Source organism: Somniosus microcephalus, unplaced genomic scaffold, assembly GCF_052327205.1.
Source record: "Somniosus microcephalus isolate GS21.2 unplaced genomic scaffold, FLI_Smic_1.0 scaffold1, whole genome shotgun sequence".
Taxonomy (NCBI): Eukaryota; Metazoa; Chordata; class Chondrichthyes; order Squaliformes; family Somniosidae; genus Somniosus; species Somniosus microcephalus.
The window spans coordinates 4,977,292-4,996,905 of record NW_028225188.1 but is presented as its reverse complement, the minus strand read 5'-3'; the positions used below and the strand labels follow the sequence as shown (position 1 = coordinate 4,996,905).

The window sequence follows — 19,614 nt, the reverse complement described above, 5'->3', positions numbered from 1 at the left end:
TCCGCCATTCAATAGGATCATGGCTGATCCGATCTAGACTCACGTCCACTTCCCTGCCCTCTTCCCATAACCCCTAATTCCCTTTTCTGCTAGGAAACTGTCTATCTCCATTTTAAATTTATTTAATGTTGCAGCTTCCACAGCTCTCTGGGGTAGCAAATTCCATAGATTTACTACCCTCTGAGTGAAGAAGTTTCTCCTCATGTCAGTTTTGAAAGGGCAGCCCCTTATTCTAAGATTATGCCCCCTAGTTCTAGTCTCACCCATCAGTGGAAACATCCTCACCGCATCCACCCGATCAAGCCCCCTCACAATCTTATATGTTTCAATAAGATCGCCTCTCATTCTTCTGAACTCCAATGAGTAGAGTCCCAACCTACTCAACCTTTCCTCATACGTCAACCCCCTCATCTCCGGAATCAACCGAGTGAACCTTCTCTGAACCGCCTCGAGAGCAAGTATATCTTTTCTTAAATATGGAAAACAAAACTGCACGCAGTATTCTAGGTGTGGCCTCACCAATACCTTGTATAACTGCAGCAAGACTTCCCTGTTTTTATACTCCATCCCCCTTGCAATAAAAGCCAAGATTCCATTGGCCTTCCTGATCACCTGCTGCACCTGCATACTAACTTTTTGTGTTTCATGCACCAGGACGCCCAGGTCCCTTTGTACTGTAGCACTTTGCAGTTTCTCTCCATTTAGATAATAACTTGCTCTTTGATTTTTTCTGCCAAAGTGCATAACCTCACACTTTCCAACATTATATTGCATCTGCCAAATCTCTGCCCACTCACTTAGCCTGTCTATGTCCTTTTGCAGGTTTTTTATGTCCTCCTCACTCATTGCTTTCCCTCCCATCTTTGTATCGTCGGCAAACTTGGATATGTTGCACTCGGTCCCTTCCTCCAAATCGTTAATATAGATTGTAAAGAGTTGGGGTCCCAGCACTGACCCCTGCGGAACACCACTAGTTACTGATTGCCAGCCCGAGAACGAACCATTTATCCCAACTCTTTGTTTTCTGTTAGATAGCCAATCTTCCACCCATGCCAGTATATTACCCCCAATCCTGTGATTTTTTATCTTGATCAGTAATCTTTTGTGTGGAACCTTGTCAAATGCCTTTTGGAAGTCCAAATACACTACATCCACTGGTTCCCCTATATAGAAACATAGAAACTAGGAGCAGGAGTAGGCCATTCGGCCCTTCGAGCCTGCTCCGCCATTCAACGAGATCATGGCTGATCATCCAAACCCTAGCACCCGGTCCCTACACCGACAGCCATCCCACCCAAGCCCTATCCCCGTAACCCCATAACCCCACATATTTAATCCCCCCTAACACTAAGGGCCAATTTTAATTTTTTTTTTATCATGGCCAATCAACCTAACCCGCACATCTTTGGACTGTGGGAGGAAACCGGAGCACCCGGAGGAAACCTACGCAAACACGGGGAGAATGGGCAAACTCCACACAGACAGTCACCCGAGGCTGGATTTGAACCCGGGTCCCCGGTGCTGTGAGGCAACAGTGCTAACCACCCTGTATGTTACATCCTCAAAGAATTCGAGCAAATTTGTCAAACATGACCTCCCTTTTTGTAAAACCATGCTGACTCTGTCCTATTAAATTATATTTATCCAAATGCTCTGTTAATGTTTCCTTAATAATGGACTCCAAAATGTTGCCAACCACAGATGTTAGGCTAACTGGTCTATAGTTTCCAGCTTTTTGTCTACTTCCCTTCTTAAATAAGGGTGTTTCATTAGCAGTTTTCCAATCTGCCGGGACCTTTCCTGAGTCCAGGGAGTTCTGGAAAATAATCACCAATGCATCCACAATCCCTACCGCCACTTCTCTCAAGACCCTAGGATGTAGGCCATCAGGTCCGGGGGATTTATCCGCCTTAAGCCCCATTATTTTACTGAGTACCATCTCCTTAGTGATTTTAATCGTGTTTAGCTCCTCCCCCCCCCCATTGCCCCCTGTTTGTCCAGTGTTGGGATATTTTTAGTGTCCTCTACTGTAAAGACTGATACAAAATATTTGTTCAGCGTCTTTGCCATCTCCATGTTCCCCACCACTAGTTTCCCGGTCCCATCCTCTAAGGGACCAACGTTCACTTTAGCCACCCTTTTTCTTTTTATATAGCTGTAGAAACTCTTGCTATCTGTTTTTATATTTTTTGCTAGTTTACTTTCATAATCTGTCTTCCCTTTCTTAATTAATCTTTTAGTTATTGTTTGCTGGCTTTTAAATGCTTCCCGATCTATCCTCCCTCTAGATTTGGCTACTTTATATGCCCTTGTTTTCAGTCGGATACTATCCTTTATTACTTTACTAAGCCATGGATGGCTGTCTTTTCTTTTACTCCCCTTTTTCCTCAGTGGAATATATTTATCTTGAAAGATGCGAAATATCTCCTTGAATGTAGACCACTGCTCTTGTACCGTCTTACACTTTAATCTGTTTTCCCAGTCCACTTTAGTCAATTCTACTCTCATACCTTCATAGTCTCCTTTATTTAAGCTCAGTACGCTGGTTTGAGATCCAACTCTCTCACCCTCAAACTGAATTTGGAATTCAACCATATTATGGTCACTCATTCCAAGGGGATCCTTTACTAGGACATTTTTTATTAATCCTGTCTCATTACACAGGACCAGATCTAAGATTGCCTGCTCCCTGGTTGGTTCAGTTACATACTGCTCAAGGAACCCATCCCTAATACACTCTATGAACTCTTCCTCAGGGCTGCCATGCCCAATTTGATTAGTCCAGTCAATATGAAAGTTAAAATCCCCCATGATTATAGCTGTTCCCTTATTACAAGCCCCAACTATTTCCTGATTTATACTCCGACCAACAGAGTTGCAACTGTTAGGAGGCCTATAGACTACGCCCACTGGTGACTTTTTCCCCTTATTATTCCTTATCTCCACCCAAACTGTTTCACTATCCTGATCCTTTGACCCAATATCATTTCTGACTATTGCAGTGATTCCATCCTTGATTAACATAGCAACCCCACCTCCCTTTCCTTCATGTCTGTCCATCCTAATTGTCAAATACCCTTGTATGTTTAGTTCCCAGTCATGATTATCTTGCAGCCATGTTTCCGTAATGGCCACCAGATCATACCCATGTGTAGTTATTTGTACCATCAACTCGTCAATTTTGTTACGAATGCTGCGTGCATTCAGATAAAGAACTTTCAAATATGTTTTCTGACAATTTATTCCTGCTTTCACCTCTTTTACTACTTTACCTTTTTCATTATACATTCTGACCCTTCCTGACACGTTCTGGTTTTTAATTCCCCCACTGTTACCTTGCTCTATTGCCTTCTCCGCTGTCATTTTTATTTTTCGCCCTCTTAAAACCTCCCCCCCACTAATTAGTTTAAAGCCCTCTCTACAGCTCTAGTTATTCGATTCGCCAGGACTCTAGTCCAAGCACTGGCCAAGTGAAGTCCGTCCCAATGGAACAGCTCTCTCCTGTCCCAGTACTGATGCCAGTGTCCCAGGAAGCCAAACCCATTTCTCCCACACCAGTCTTTGAGCCACGCATTTAACTCTCTAATTTTATTTACCCTAGCCAAATTTGCACGTGGCTCAGGTAGTAATCCAGCGATTATTACCCTTGTGGTTCTGCTTTTTAATTTGTCCCCTAGCTGCTCAAACTCCCTCAGCAGAACCTCCTTCCTTGTCCTATCTATGTCGTTGGTACCAACATGGACCACGAAAACTGGATCCTCGCCCTCCCACTCCAAGTTTCTCTCCAGCCCAGAGGAGATGTCCTTAACCCTGGCACCGGGCAGGCAACACAGCCTTCAGGACTCTCGCTCTTGGCTGCAAAGAACTCTATTTATCCCCCTAATGTCACCATAGGTCAATGTGAGGTGGTGTGTTAATGAATTTCACTATAGATCCGTGTGAGGTGGTGTGTTAATGAATTTCACTATAGATCAGTGTGAGGTGGTGTGTTAATGAATTTCACTATAGATCAATGTGAGGTGGTGTGTTAATGAATTTCACTATAGATCAGTGTGAGGTGGTGTGTTAATGAATTTCACAATAGATCTGTGTGAGGTGGTGTGTTAATGAATTTCACTGTAGATCAGTGTGAGGTGGTGTGTCAATGAATTTCACTGTAGATCAATGTGAGGTGGTGTGTTAATGAATTTCACTATAGATCAGTGTGAGGTGGTGTGTTAATGAATATCACTGTAGATCAGTGTGAGGTGGTGTGTTAATGAACTTCACTGTAGATCAGTTTGAGGTGGTGTGTTAATGAATTTCACTGTAGATCAGTGTGAGGTGGTGTGTCAATGAATTTCACTGTAGATCAATGTGAGGTGGTGTGTTAATGAATTTCACTATAGATCAGTGTGAGGTGGTGTGTTAATGAATTTCACTAAATATCTGTGTGAGGTGGTGTGTTAATGAATTTCACTGTAGATCAGTGTGAGGTGGTGTGTCAATGAATTTCACTGTAGATCAATGTGAGGTGGTGTGTTAATGAATTTCACTATAGATCAGTGTGAGGTGGTGTGTTAATGAATATCACTGTAGATCAGTGTGAGGTGGTGTGTTAATGAACTTCACTGTAGATCAGTTTGAGGTGGTGTGTTAATGAATTTCACTGTAGATCAGTGTGAGGTGGTGTGTCAATGAATTTCACTGTAGATCAATGTGAGGTGGTGTGTTAATGAATTTCACTATAGATCAGTGTGAGGTGGTGTGTTAATGAATATCACTGTAGGTCAGTGTGAGGTGGTGTGTTAATGAATGTCACTATAGATCACTGTGAGGTGGTGTGTTAATGAATTTCACTATAGATCTGTGTGAGGTGGTGTGTTAATGAATTTCACTATAGATCAGTGTGAGGTGGTGTGTTAATGAATTTCACTATAGATCAGGGTGAGGTGGTGTGTTAATGAATTTCACTATAGATCAGTGTGAGGTGGTGTGTTAATGAATTTCACTGTAGATCAGTGTGAGGTGGTGTGTTAATGAATTTCACTATAGATCATTGTGAGGTGGTGTTAATGAATTTTACTATAGATCAGTGTGAGGTGGTGTGTTAATGAATTTCACTATAGATCAGTGTGAGGTGGTATGTTAATGAATTTCATTATAGATCAGTGTGAGGTGGTGTGTTAATGAATCTCACCAAAGATCAGTGTGAGGTGGTGTTTTAATGAATTCCACTATAGATCAGTGTGAGGTGGTGTGTTACATAGAAACATAGAAGATAGGAGCAGGAGTAGGCCATTCGGCCCTTCGAGCCTGCTCCGCCATTCAATGTGATCATGGCTGATCATCCTAATTCAGTACCCTGTCCCTGCCTTTTCCCCATATCACTTGATCCCTTTAGCCTCAAGAAATATATCCAACTCTTTCTTGAATAAGTTTAATGAACTGGCCTCCACCGCTCTCGGTGGCAGATAATTCCACAGATTCACCACTCTCTGGGTGAAGAAATTCCTCCTCATTTCAGTCCTAAATGGCTTACCCCTTATTCTTAGACTATGACCCCTGGTTCTGGACTCCCCGGCCATCAGAAACATCCTTCCTGCATCTAGTCTGTCCAGACCTGACAGAATTTTATAGGTTTCGATGAGATCCCCTCTCAATCTTCTAAACTCCAGTGAGTATAAGCCCAATCGACACAATCTCTCCTCATACGTCATTCCTGCCATCCCAGGTATCAGCCTGGTGAATCTTCGCTGCACTCCCTCCATGGCAAGAACGTCTTTCCTCAGGTAAGGTGACCAAAACTGCACACAATACTCAAGGTGCTGTCTCACCAAGGCCCTGTACAACTGTAGCAAGACATCCTTGTTCCTGTACTCGAACCCTCTTGCTACGAAGGCCAACATACCATTTGCCTTCTTAGCCGCCTGCTGCACCTGCATGCTTACCTTCAGCGACTGGTGCACAAGGACACCCAGGTCTCTTTGCACTTCCCCTTCTCCCAATCTATTGCCATTCAAATAATAATCTGCCTTCCTGTTTTTGCCACCAAAGTGGATAACCTCACATTTATCCACATTATAGTGCATTTGCCATGTTTCTGCCCAATCACCCAACCTGTCCAAATCGTACTGGAGTTTCCCTACATCCTCCTCGCAGCTTACCCTCCCACCCAGCTTTGTGTCGTCTGCAAATTTGGAGATATTTCACTATAGATCAGTGTGAGGTGGTGTGTTAATGAATTTCACTGTAGATCAGTGTGAGTTGGTGTGTTAATGAATTTCACTATAGATCAGTGTGAGGTGGTGTGTTTTGGTGGGAAGAATAAGGAAGCCACACACTACTCGGACAAGGGGGTGAAATTGGGTTGCTTTGTGCCTCCCGCAATATTCAGTGGGAGGTTAGCCGCAGCGGTCGCTGGTAGCGCCCCGCAGCACTGCACCGCCGGCAATGACGTCATCACCATGCGCAGCACCCTGGCTGCAACCTTGGGTATGCGACCCCTGACTTATCGCCGGACGATATGTCCGACAGGGTCTGGGGTCATCCCTGCAGCCGTGGCGACGCCACTTAAAGGGCAGGTGTCGGGCGGCAACTTTTTATTTTGGCCGACTGCCAGCACCTGCCCCCTTCCCCTTTCTTCTTCAGGGTGTCGGCCGCGATCGCTCAGCCCGGCGCTCCTCTTGATCCGACACCCCACTCCCTGGTGTTCCAGCAGGGCCCCGGTGTGCGCAGTGCTAGGCCCCTCCCCTTTAATCAGGGAGGGAGGTCTGCTATGACCCGGTGCTATGTGCCGACGGGCATGGTGCTGTTACACGAAGCGCCGTAAAATTCACTGGTAGCGCCTCAAGGAGGGGAGCACTTCCAGTAGCACCCCGCCTCCTGCCTGGGGTGCTACCACTGAATTTAATGTGCAGGGGCGCTAACATTTTCGGGGCGCTAAAATTAGCCCCAATGACGTTAGCGACCCAATGGGGGCATCACCGAATTTTCCCCCTAAGAGTCTAAAAGGGCTGGAGGAGCAGAGGGATCCAGGGATACAGATACACAAATCACTAAAAGTAGCGACACAGGTTAATAAGGCCATTAAACTAAAAGCACTGGGCTACATTCGTAAAGGAGCCTCCTGTTCCGTGCCTAGGAACTCTGAACCATGGCAAAGAGTGGCTGGGACACATTTCTCACACGCCTCGAGATTAACCCTCATGGGGACTTTGCTGTCAGTGAAGAGAGATGAGAAAGACCAAAGTGCCGTTTGCCCCTCTCAGTGTGGCCCTGAAGGACTGTGTCCAGGCTGGAGTTCTGTTCCCACCGTACGATCCTCCCCCAGTTTGTCCTTTCTGAGCTCCAGCCAGGTGATGCTAAACACTCAGGTGGGAAAGACAAAAATCTACAGCAATGTGTTTAAAGCAAAGCTGATTTATTTGACACCTATCCAGAATATTAAACTCCAGCCCAGTTACAGGAGTTATTAACATCAGCAGAAACAAACCCCAACTGTCAGAATGAACATGGTTCAGTCCTGGATGTGATTAACAGCAGCAAAAACAATAGAATCCAACCCCTGCAGTCACACGTGAACTCGCTGGTGTCTCAGCAGGTGGGATGAGCGAGTGAATCCCTTCCCACACACGGAGCAGGTGAACGGCTTCTCCACAGTGTGAACACTTTGATGGTATGTCAGTTCCCCGGAACTTTTATAGCATTTCCCACAGTCCAAGCATTTAAATGGTCTCTCATCAGAGTGAATTCGCTGGTGTCTTAGTAGGTGGGATGAGCGAGTGAATCCCTTCCCACACACGGAGCAGGTGAACGGCCTCTCCCCAGTGTGAACTCGCTGGTGTCTCAGCAGGTCGGATGATTGAGTGAATCCCTTCCCACACACGGAGCAGGTGAACGTCCTCTCCCCAGTGTGAGTGCGCTGGTGTACAGTGAGCTCAGATGACCGCCTGAACCCAGTCCCGCAGTGAGAGCACCTGAACGGCCTCTCCACAGTGTGAACATTTTGATGGTATGTCAGATCCCAGGAAGTTTTATAGCACTTCCCACAGTCCGAGCATTTAAATGGTCTCTCATCAGTGTGAACTCGCTGGTGATTCAGCAGGCTGGATGACTCAGTGAATCCCTTCCCACACACAGGGCAGGTGAATGGCCTCTCCCCAGTGTGAACTCGCTGGTGTGTCAGCAGTTTGGATGACAGAGTGAATCCCTTCCCACACACAGGGCAGGTGAACGGCCTCTCCCCAGTGTGAACTCGCTGGTGTGTCAGCAGGTGAGATGAATTAGTGAATCCCTTTCCACACTCAGAGCAGGTGAACGGCCTCTCCCCGGTGTGAACACGCTGGTGTCTCAGTAGGTGAGATGAATTAGTGAATCCCTTCCCACACTCAGAGCAGGTGAACGGCCTCTCCCCGGTATGGACACGCTGGTGTGTCTGAAGGTCAGATGACTCAGTGAATCCCTTCCCACATTCAGAGCAGGTGAACGGCCTCTCCCCAGTGTGAATACGCTTGTGTCTCGATAGGCCAGAAGATCGGCTGAAGCCTCGTCCACACACAGAACACGTGTACGGTTTCTCCCCGCTGTGAACGGTGCTTTTTGCTTCCATGTTCAGAGGCCGGTGATATTCAGATCCGATGAGTCGAGTGACTCTGTCAGATCTTGATGTGATGTTTGGTCTGAGCTTACCGTCTGTAAATCTTCCCCTTCCAGTGCCCTGTAAAATTAATTTAAAACAGGGAGCATGAGAGACAACCCACAAGAAAGCAAAGGCAGGTTGTGAAATTGAGCTCAATGAATCTGGTCAATTGTGGGGCCGGCACCAGAAAAAGTGACCATGAAAGCTGCCGGAATGTCGTAAAAACCCAACTGGTTCACTGATGTCCTTCAGGGAAGGGAATCCACCACCTGGTCTGGGCCTACACAAGACTCTGGCCTCTATGGGAGGAGAGAGAGAGAGAGAGAGGTGGGAGTGGGAGGGGGAGGGGGCGAAGGAAAGGAACTTTATAAATCTGCAACTCGACCAGAACTTTGATAGAACCTCCAAAACCCACAACCTCCACCTAGAAGGACAAGGGCAGCTGTTGCATGGGAGCACCATCACATCCAAGTTCCCTCCAAGTCACACATCATCCTGACTCAGATATATTCATCGTTGCTGGGTCATAATCCTGGAACTCCTTACCGAACAACATTGTGGGAATACCTTCACCACACGGACTGCAGTAGTTCAAGAAGGTGACTCACCACCCCCTTCTCAATGGGAAACTGGGGATTGGCAATATTTGCTGCTCTTGCGAGCTACGCCCACATCCCAAGAATGAATTAAAACAAATCTGTAGATGTAAACTGGATTAAAAGCCTCTACAGAAATACTTGTTCCTAAAACAATACTCTTTTACATTGTACGGACAGTGTCTGTGTAACAACCTGATCTCCCCTAGAATCCACCTCCCTTGACAGTCTCACATTGGAAATTGTTGGGTCCTCCTGGGCTCAGAAGTACTGAGGGTTAAACCCAGCAGCTTCTCCTCCATCTCAAACTGAAGCATAGAAACATACAAACATAGAAGATAGGAGCAGGAGTAGGCCATTCGGCCCCTCTAGCCTGCTCCGCCATGCAATGCGATCATGGCTGATCATCAAAATTCAGTACCCAGTCCCTGCTTTCTCCCCATACCCCTTGATCCATTTAGCCTTAAGAAATATATCCAACTCCTTCTTGACTATATTTAATGTATTGGCCTCTACTGCCTTCTGTGGTAGAGAATTCCACAGGTTCATCACTCTTTGGGTGAAGAAATTCCTCCTCATTTCTGTCCTAAATGGCCTACCCCTTATCCTTAGACTGTGACCCCTGGTTCTGGACTCCCCGACCATCGGGAACATCCTTCCTGCATCTAGTCTGTCCAGTCCTGTCAGAATTTTATAAGTTTCAATGAGATCCCCTCTCATTCTTCTAAACTCCAGCGAGTACAAGCCCAATCGTCCCAATCTCTCCTCATACGTCATTCCTCCCATCCCAGGTATCAGCCTGGTGAATCTTCGCTGAACTCCTTCCATGGCAAGAACATCCTTCCTCAGATAAGGCGACCAAAACTGCACACAATACTCAAGATGTGGTCTTACCAAGGCCCTGTACAACTGCAGCAAGACATCCTTGTTCCTGTACTCGAACCCTCTCACTATGAAGGCCAACATACCATTTGCCTTCTTAACCACCTACTGCACCTGCATGCTTACCTTCAGCGACAAGTGCACAAGGACACCCAGGTCTCGTTGCACTTCCCCTTCTCCCAATCTATTGCCATTCAGATAAGAACCTGCCTTCCTGTTTTGGCCACCAATGTGGATAACCTCACATTTATCCACGTTATATTGCATCTGCTATGCTTCTGCCCAATCACCCAACCTGTCCAAATCATCCTGTAGTTTCTCGGCATCCTCCTCACAGCACACACGCCCACCCAGCTTTGTGTTGTCTGCAAATTTGGAGATATTACATCTAGTTCACTTATCTAGATCATAAATATATATTGTGAATAGCTGGGGTCCAAGGACCAATCCCTGCGGTATCCCACTAGACACTGCCTGCCACTCGGAAAAAGACCCATTTATTCCAACTCTTTGCTTTCTGTCTGCCAACCAGTTCTCTATCCAAGTCAATACCTTGCCCCCAATCCCATGTGCCTTAACTTTACATGCTAATCTCTTATGCGGGACCTTATCGAAAGCCTTCTGAAAGTCCAAATACACAACATCCACTGGTTCTCCCTTATCTATTTTACTAGTTACATCCTCAACAATAAGCAACAAAAAGACCTACATATGCAGCCAGGGACCTACCTTCCGTCAGCCTGCAATAAAACTCTTCCCGACAGCCGCTGACTAATGGCGGCCGCAGCACCCACAATTCCCCGCGCCCCAGAAACCGCTCTATCCAACGCGCTGATTTCCCCACTGAGAGTGCGCATGCTCCCCGGGGCCGTGGGCCATTCTGGGAGCCTGGCTCCTGTCCTTTTCCCGATTCGGACTCGGTGGAACCGGCTGAAGAAACCAGGAAGCGGCGGCTCGGATGGGGGAAGCGCTGCACTCTGGGTTTCCTGGTGCCTGGGCCCTGGCCGCACATCCGCCGGGCCCGGCCGCTCTGATTCTGATTGAGTTTTTGATGAGGTAACAGATGGGGTTGATGAGGGCAATGCGGTTAACGTGGTGTACATGGATTTCCAAAAGGCGTTCGACAAGTGCCACATAATTGGCTTCACACAACACCAGGTTATAGTCCAACAGCTTTATTTGAAATCACAAGCTTTCGGAGAACTGCTCCTTCGTCAGGTGAAGTGGAGAGATGCATAAAAACACAGCTTATATAGTCAGAGAATAATGTCAGATGTTTACAAGTAATCTTTCTAACTGCCATTTATCACACCTCGGCAGAGAGATAATCACAGCAATCAAAGGCGTAAATGGTGTCCAAACAGGTCAGTCAGGAAAACATTACATCAAAGAACAATGAGGTGGGGTCGCAACGGGTCAAATGTTGCAGATGCTGGGATCTGTATGAAAAACAAAAAAACAGACAAAAAACATTTTTTTTGCTGGAAATCACAGCAGGTCCGGCCTCTCCACACAGATGCGGCTGGACCTGCTGTGATTTCCAGCAAAAAAAATGTTTTTTGTCTGTTTTTTTGTTTTTCATACAGACCCCAGCATCTGCAACATTTGACCCCTTGTGACCCCACCTCATTGCTCTTTGATGTAATGTTTTCCTGACTGACCTGTTTGGACACCATTTACACCTTTGATTGCTGTGATTATCTCTCTGCCGAGGTGTGATAAATGGCAGTTAGAAAGATTACCTGTAAACATCTGATATTATTCTCTGACTATATAAGCTGTGTTTTTATGCATCTCTCCACTTCACCTGACGAAGGAGCAGTCATCCGAAAGCTTGTGATTTCAAATAAAGCTGTTGGACTATAATCTGGTGTTGTGTGATTTCTTACATTTGTCCACCCCAGTCCAACACCGGCATCTCCACAACATAATAGGCTTGCCAGCAAAGTTGAAGCCCATGGAATAAAAGGGACAGTGGCAACATGGATACAAAATTGGCTAAGTGACAGGAAACAGAGAGTAGTGGTGAACGGTTGTTTTTCAGACTGGAGGAAGGTATACAGTGGTGTTCCCCAGGGATCGGTACTAGGACCACTGCTTTACTTGATATACACTTAGACTTGGGTGTACAGGGCACAATTTCAAAATTTGCAGATGACAGAAAACTTGGAAGTAAATTGAACAGTGAGGAGGATAGTGATAGACTTCAATAAGACATAGACAGGCTGGTGGAATGGGCGGACACGTGGCAGATTAAATTTAACGCAGAAAAGTGCAAAGTGATATATTTTGGTAGGAAGAACAAGGAGAGGCAATATAAACTAAAGGGTACAATCCTAAAGTGGGTGCATGAACAGAGAGACCTGGGGGTATATGTGCACAAATCATTGAAGGTGGCAGGGCAGGTTGAGAAAGTGGTTAAAAAAGCCTACGGGATCCTGGGCTTCATAAATAGAGGCACAGAGTCCAAAAGCAAGGAAGTTATGATGAACCTTTATAAAACACTGGTTCAGCCTCAACTGGTGAATTGTGTCCAATTCTGGGCACCGCACTTTAGGAAGGATGTGAAGGCCTCAGAGAGGGTGCAGAAAAGATTTACAAGAATGGTTCCAGTGATAAGGGATGAGGGACTTCAGTTACGTGGATAGACTCGAGAAGCTGGGGTGGTTCTCCTTACAGCAGAGAAGGTAGAGAGGAGATTTGATAGAGGTGTTCAAAATCATGATGGGTCTGGACAGAATAGAAAGTGTTCCCATTGGCGAAAGGGTCGAGAACCAGAGGACACAGATTTAAGGTGATTGGCAGAAGAACCAAAGGCGACATGAGGAAAAACTTTTTTATGCAGCGAGTGGTTAGGATCTGGAATGCACTGCCTGAAAGGGTGGTGGAGGCAGATTCAATCACGGCTTTCAAAAGGGAATTGGATAAGTACCTGAATGAAAAAGAATTGCAGGGTTACGGGGAAAGGGCGGGGAGTGGGACTAGCTGAAGTGGTCTTGCAGAGAGCTGGCACGGGCTCGACGGGCTGAATGGCCTCCTTCTGTGCTGTAACCATTTTATGATTCTATAAAATATTAGAAAGTTTGTTCCACAGAAGCACGAGGTTTATCTGCTTTTATTGATGAATTTAAAAAGTCTCCATTAAAACCTGAGCCAGTGTGTTGTGGGCCAAAGAGCCTTGTGTCCAATGAGGGGAATAAAGGCCCACAGCCTCCCCTGGCCCCGGGCCCTGAACAAGGGACTGGAGAAACTCGCTGCCCTGCGGATCAGACAATCAGCTGGCGCTAGTCCCGCCCCTCGGGCTCCCCGATTGGTTGGAGGACCCGCCGCCAGCTTGCTCCTCCAGCCCCGCACCGCTCGCTCCCTATTGGTCGGAAGCTCCCGTCAATCAGGCCCTGGGCTGGGTCACGTGTCCCCGAGGAGATCACGTGCTCCGTCCAACTGACACCGCTCGGTCCGGGGCCTCGTGGACTCTCAGGTTTTTCTATTTCTCTTTATTCTCTCCCGATCCACCCCTCCCCCCCACCCCGCGTGATTCTCCACCCAATCGGAGTGGAGAAAACTCACTTTGCGTCACCGATCGTGACTCTGGACCCGACACCAAGGACTTTCCCCGGAATGTCCCGCGCCGACTCCGTCCGGCAGGATCCGACCGCGCAGGCGCAGCTCCGTGTGGGGGAGGGGGGTTGGTCTCCTCTGGGCATGCGCGGTTGTTGCCCTTGGTGACCGGGAGGGGTTGCTGTGCTGGACTCCGTCCAAACCGCCGCTCCCTGTGCGCATGCGCGGACTCTCGGCTGTCAATCAACCATCAGCCAGAAGAGGTCACTGGTGAGGCCAGTGAAGAAAGAAAGACTTGCATTTCTATAGCGCCTTTCACCACCACCGGACGTCCTAAAGTGCTTTACAGCCAATGAAGTACTTTTGAAGTGTAGTCACTGTTGTAATGTAGGAAATGTGGCAGTCAAATAGCGCACAGCAAGCTCCCACAAACAGCAATGTGATATTGACCAGATAATCTATCTTTTTGTTAACTCTGTTTCTCTCTCTATGGATGTTGCCTGGCCTGCTGAGTGTTTCCAGCATTTCCTGTTGTTATTTCAGATTTCCAGCATCCGCAGTATTTTGCTATTATCCTTTTGTTACATTGATTGAGGGATAACCATTGGCTAGGACACCGGGGATATTTCCCCTGCTCTTTCCCACATTACAACAGTGACTACACCTCAAAAGTACTTCATTGGCTGTAAAGCACTTCAAGACGTCTGCTGGTCATGAAAGCACTATATAAATACAAGTCTTTCTTTCTCAAAATAGTGTCATGGGATCTTTTACATCCACCTGAGAGAGCAGACAGGGGCTCAGTTTAATGTCTCATCCGAAAGACGCCACCTCTGACAGTGCCTCAGTACTGCACTGAAGTGTCAGCCTGGATTTTTGTGCTCAAGTCTCTGGAGTGGGACTTGAACCCACAACCTTATGCCTCAGAGGCAAGAGTGCTACCATAGAGTGATAGATTTATACAGCACAGAAAGCGGCCCTTCGGGCCATCGTGTCCACGCCGGCCATCAATCCCTGTCTATTCTAATCCCATTTTCCAGCACTTGGTCCGTAGCCTTGTATGCTTCTTGAATGTTGTGAGGGTTCCTGCCTCTACCACCCTTTCAGGCAGTGAGTTCCAGATTCCAACCACCCTCTGGGTGAAAAAGTTTTTCCTCAAATCCCTCTAAACCTCCTGCCCCTTACCTTGAAACTATGCCCCCTGGTTATTGACCCCTCTACTAAGGGGAAAAGTTCCTTACTATCTACCCTATCTATGCCCCTCATAATTTTGTACACCTCAATCAGGTCCCCCTCAGCCTTCTCTGCTCTAAGGAAAACAACCCCAGCCTGTCCAGTCTCTATTCATAGCTGAAGCGCTCCAGCCCAGGTAACACCCTGGTGAATCTCCTCTGCACCCTCTCCAATGCAATCACATCCTTCCTATAGTGTGGCAACCAGAACTGCACACAGTATTCCAGCTGTGGCCTAACTAGCGTTTTGTACAGCTCCATCATAACCTCCCTGCTCTTGCCTTCATTAGCCGAGGCATAGAATATAAGTATCCCATATGCCTTCTTAACCACCTTATCTAGCTGTCCTGCTGCCCTCAGGGATCTATGTACATGTACACCAAGGTCCCTCTGATCCCCTGTCCTTCCTAGGGTCCAACCATTCATTGTGCATTCCCTTGTTAGTCCTCCCAAAATGCATCACCTCACACTTTTCAGGGTTAAATTCCATTTGCCACTGTGCTGCCCATCCAACCAACCCGTCTATATTCTCCTGTAGCCTGAGGCTTCCCTCCTCGCTATTTACCACTCCACCAATTTTCGTGTCATCTGCGAACTTACTGATCATACCTCCTACATTCATATCTAAATCATTAATGTACACTACAAACAGCAAAGGGCCCAGACCCTGTGGTACACCACTGGACACAGGCTTCCAGTCACAAAAACAACCTTCGACCATCACCCTCTGCCTCCTGCCACTAAGCCAATTTTGGATCCAATGTGCCAAATTGCCCTGGATCCCATGGGCTCTTACCTTCTTGACCAGTCTCCCATGTGGGACTTTGTCAAAAGCCTTACTGAAGTCCATGTAGACTACATTAACTGGACTGCCCTCATCCACACACCTAGTCACCCCATCAAAATATTCAATCAAATTGGTTAGACATGATCTCCCCCTGACAAAGCCATGCTGACTATCCTTGATTAATCCTTGCCTCTCCAAGTGGAGACTAATTCTGTCCCTCAGAATTTTTTCCAATAATTTCCCTACCACTGATGTTCAGCTCACTGGCCTGTAATTCCCTGGTTTATCCCTACTATTACCCTTCTTGAATAATGGTACTACGTTAGCTGTTCTCCAGTCCTCTGGCACCTCCCCTGTGGCCAGATAGGTTCTGAAAATTTGTGTCAGAGCCCCTGCAATCTCCTCCCTTGCCTCACACAGCAGGCTGGGATACATCTCGTCTGGGCCTGCTAAATCCACTAGTACCTCCTCCCTCTCAATACTAATTTGTTCAAGTATATCACAATCCCCCTGCCTGATTTCTATGCCTGCATCGTCCTTCTCCATAGTGAACACAGATGCAAAATATTAATTTAAAACCTCACCTACATCTTCTGGCTCTACACACAGATTGCCACTTTGGTCCCTAATGGGCTCTACTCTTTCCCTGGTTTTCCTCTTGCCCTTAAAATACTAATAAAACACCTTGGGATTTTCCTTTATTTTGCCTGCCAGTGTTTTTTCATGACCCCTCTTCATTCTCTTAATTTCTTTTTTAAGTATCCCCCTGCACTTTCTATACTCCTCTAGGGCTTCCACTGTTTTTAGTCCTTTGTATCTGCCAAAAGCCTCCCTTTTTTCCCTAAACCATTCTTGTATGTCCCTTGACATCCAGGGTTCCCTGGGCTTGTTGGTCCCACCCTTGACCTTTACGGGAACATGTTGGCGTTGTACTCTCTCTATTTCCTTTCTGAAAGACTCCCACTGCTCTGATGTGGATTTTCCTACAAGTAGCTGATCCCAGTCCACTTTGGCCAGATCCTGCCTTATCATATTAAAATCGGCCTTCCCCCAATTTAGAACCTTTATTTCCGGTCCATCTTTGTCCTTTTCCATAACTACTTTAAATCTCACCGAATTATGGTCACTGTCACCAAAATGCTCTCCTACTAACCTTTCTACCACTTGCCCTGCTATACTCCCTCGAATTAGGTCCAGTACCGCCCCCTCTCTTGTAGGACTTTCTACATGTTGGCTGAAAAAGCTCTCCTGGATGCACTTTAAGAATTCCACACCCTCTAAGCCTTTCACACTCTGACTATCCCAGTTAATATTGGGGAAGTTGAAATCCCCAACAATTATTACCTTATTATTTCTACACTTCTCTGAGATTAGCCTACATATCTGTTCCTCTATCTCCCCCTTACTGTTTGGGGGCCTATAGTATACTCCCAGCAAAGTGCTTGCCCCCTTTTTGTTTTTAAGTTCTACCCATATGGCCTCATTAGAGGAACCTGCTAAGGTATCATCCCTTCTTACAGCAGAAATTGACTCCTTGATTAATATTACTAACCTGATTTTTGGTCAACTCTTGGAGTATTCACGCTTAATAAATCTCCGGGAGAAGGAGTCGCTTCACTTGTACTGGTTACATAAGAACATAAGAAATAGGAGCAGGAGTAGGCCAATCGGCCCCTCGAGCCTGCTCCGCCATTCAATAAGATCATGGCTGACCTGATCCTAACCTCAAATCTAGTTTCACTCTCCATCCCACCCGAACTCATGTGATCTCCCGGGAGAGGCGAAAAACCAGATAAAAAACCCAATGGCCAATTTGGGAGAAAAAATCTGGGAAATTCCTCTCCGACCCCTCTAGGCGATCGAAACTCGTCCAGGAGATCACTCTGTCCCTGTATTTCCTGCAGTACTTACCTTCTGTAAGAGGTGATCTCCACCCCAGCCAGGAACAGGCCCAATTTGCTCTTGAAGGACTCCTAGCTGGCAGCCTGTTCCCGAGGTCTCCACTAATCCCTGTGAATAGAACCATCTCCTGAAATCTAACACAGAATTAGAACACAAGAAGTAGGAGCAGGACCAGGCTACGCGGCCCCTGGGCCCGCTCCGCCACCCACAGGGCCATGACTGATCCGAACCTAGCCTCATGTCTGATTTCCTGCCCGCTCCCCGTAACCCCTAATTCCCTTTACTTCTAGGAAACTGTCTATTTCTGTTTTAAATTTATTTAATGATGTAGCTTCCACAGCTCTCTGGGGCAGCAAATTCCACAGACCTACCACCCTCTGAGTGAAGAGGTTTCTCCTCATCTCAGAGTTCCTGGGGCCTGATCACCTTCCCCAGGAGCAGGGCCTTGAATCTGACTTTGTTCACTTGTACTGGTTCCTGGGGCCTGATCACCTTCCCCAGGAGCAGGGCCTTGATTCTGGGGGTGTATTATTGCACTGCTTGGTTTACTTGAGAAGAGCCCCATCGGGGCGAGCGCGGGAGGACCGGGGGGGGCGGGCGCGGGAGGGCCGGGGGGGCGGGCGCGGGAGGGCCGGGGGGCGAGCGCGGGAGGACCGGGGGGGCGAGCGCGGGAGGGCCGGGGGGGCGAGCGCGGGAGGGCCGGGGGGCGAGCGCGGGAGGGCCGGGGGCGAGCGCGGGAGGGCCGGGGGCGAGCGCGGGAGGGCCAGGGGGCGAGCGCGGGAGGGCCTGGGGGGCGAGCGCGGGAGGGCCGGGGGGGCGAGCGCGGGAGGGCCGGGGGGGCGAGCGCGGGAGGGCCGGGGTGGCGAGCGCGGGAGGGCCGGGGGGGCGAGCGCGGGAGGGCCGGGGGGCGAGCGCGGGAGGGCCGGGGGCGAGCGCGGGAGGGCCAGGGGGCGAGCGCGGGAGGGCCAGGGGGCGAGCGCGGGAGGGCCGGGGGGGCGAGCGCGGGAGGGCCGGGGGGGCGAGCGCGGGAGGGCCGGGGGGGCGAGCGCGGGAGGGCCGGGGGGGCGAACGCGGGAGGGCCGGGGGGGCGAGCGCGGGAGGGCCGGGGGAGCGAGCGCGGGAGTGTCCATCTCCAGGACCAGTGTGTATCTGAGTCAATGGGACTCCCTCTGACCTTTCTCCCCAGTCCATCTCCAGGACCAGTGTGTATCTGAGTCAATGGGACTCTCTCTGACCTTTCTCCCCAGTCCATCTCCAGGACCAGTGTGTATCTGAGTCAATGGGACTCTCTCTGACCTTTCTCCCCAGTCCATCTCCAGGACCAGTGTGTATCTGAGTCAATGGGACTCCCTCTGACCTTTCTCCCCAGTCCATCTCCAGGACCAGTGTGTATCTGAGTCAATGGGACTCTCTCTGACCTTTCTCCCCAGTCCATCTCCAGGACCAGTGTGTATCTGAGTCAATGGGACTCTCTCTGACCTTTCTCCCCAGTCCATCTCCAGGACCAGTGTGTATCTGAGTCAATGAGACGCTCTCTGACCTTTCTCCCCAGTCCATCTCCAGGACCAGTGTGTATCTGAGTCAAACATAAGAACATAAGAAACAGGAGCAGGAGTCGGCCAATCGGCCCCTCGAGCCTGCTCCACCATTCAATAAGATCATGGCTGATCTGATCCTAACCTCAAATCTACTTTCACTCTCAATCCCACCCGAACCCATGTGATCTCCCGGGAGAGGCGAAAAACCAGATAAAAAACCCAATGGCCAATTTGGGAGAAAAAATCTGGGAAATTCCTCTCCGACCCATCTAGGCGATCGAAACTCGTCCAGGAGATCACTCTGCCCCTATATTTCCTGCAGTACTTACCTTCTGTAAAAGGTGATCTCCACCCCAGCCAGGAACAGGCCCAATTTACTCTCGAAGGACTCCTAGTTGGCAGCCTGTTCCCGAGGTCTCCACTAATATCCCTGTGAATAGAACCATCTCCTGAAATCTAACACAGAATTAGAACACAAGAAGTAGGAGCAGGACCAGGC

At 48.2% G+C, this 19,614-nt stretch overlaps 1 pseudogene; it reads right to left on the bottom strand.

Annotated features, from left to right (window-relative positions):
- LOC147084184 (uncharacterized) overlaps window positions 1–19,614 on the bottom strand; it is a 107,444-nt pseudogene that overhangs the window by 68,561 nt on the left and 19,269 nt on the right.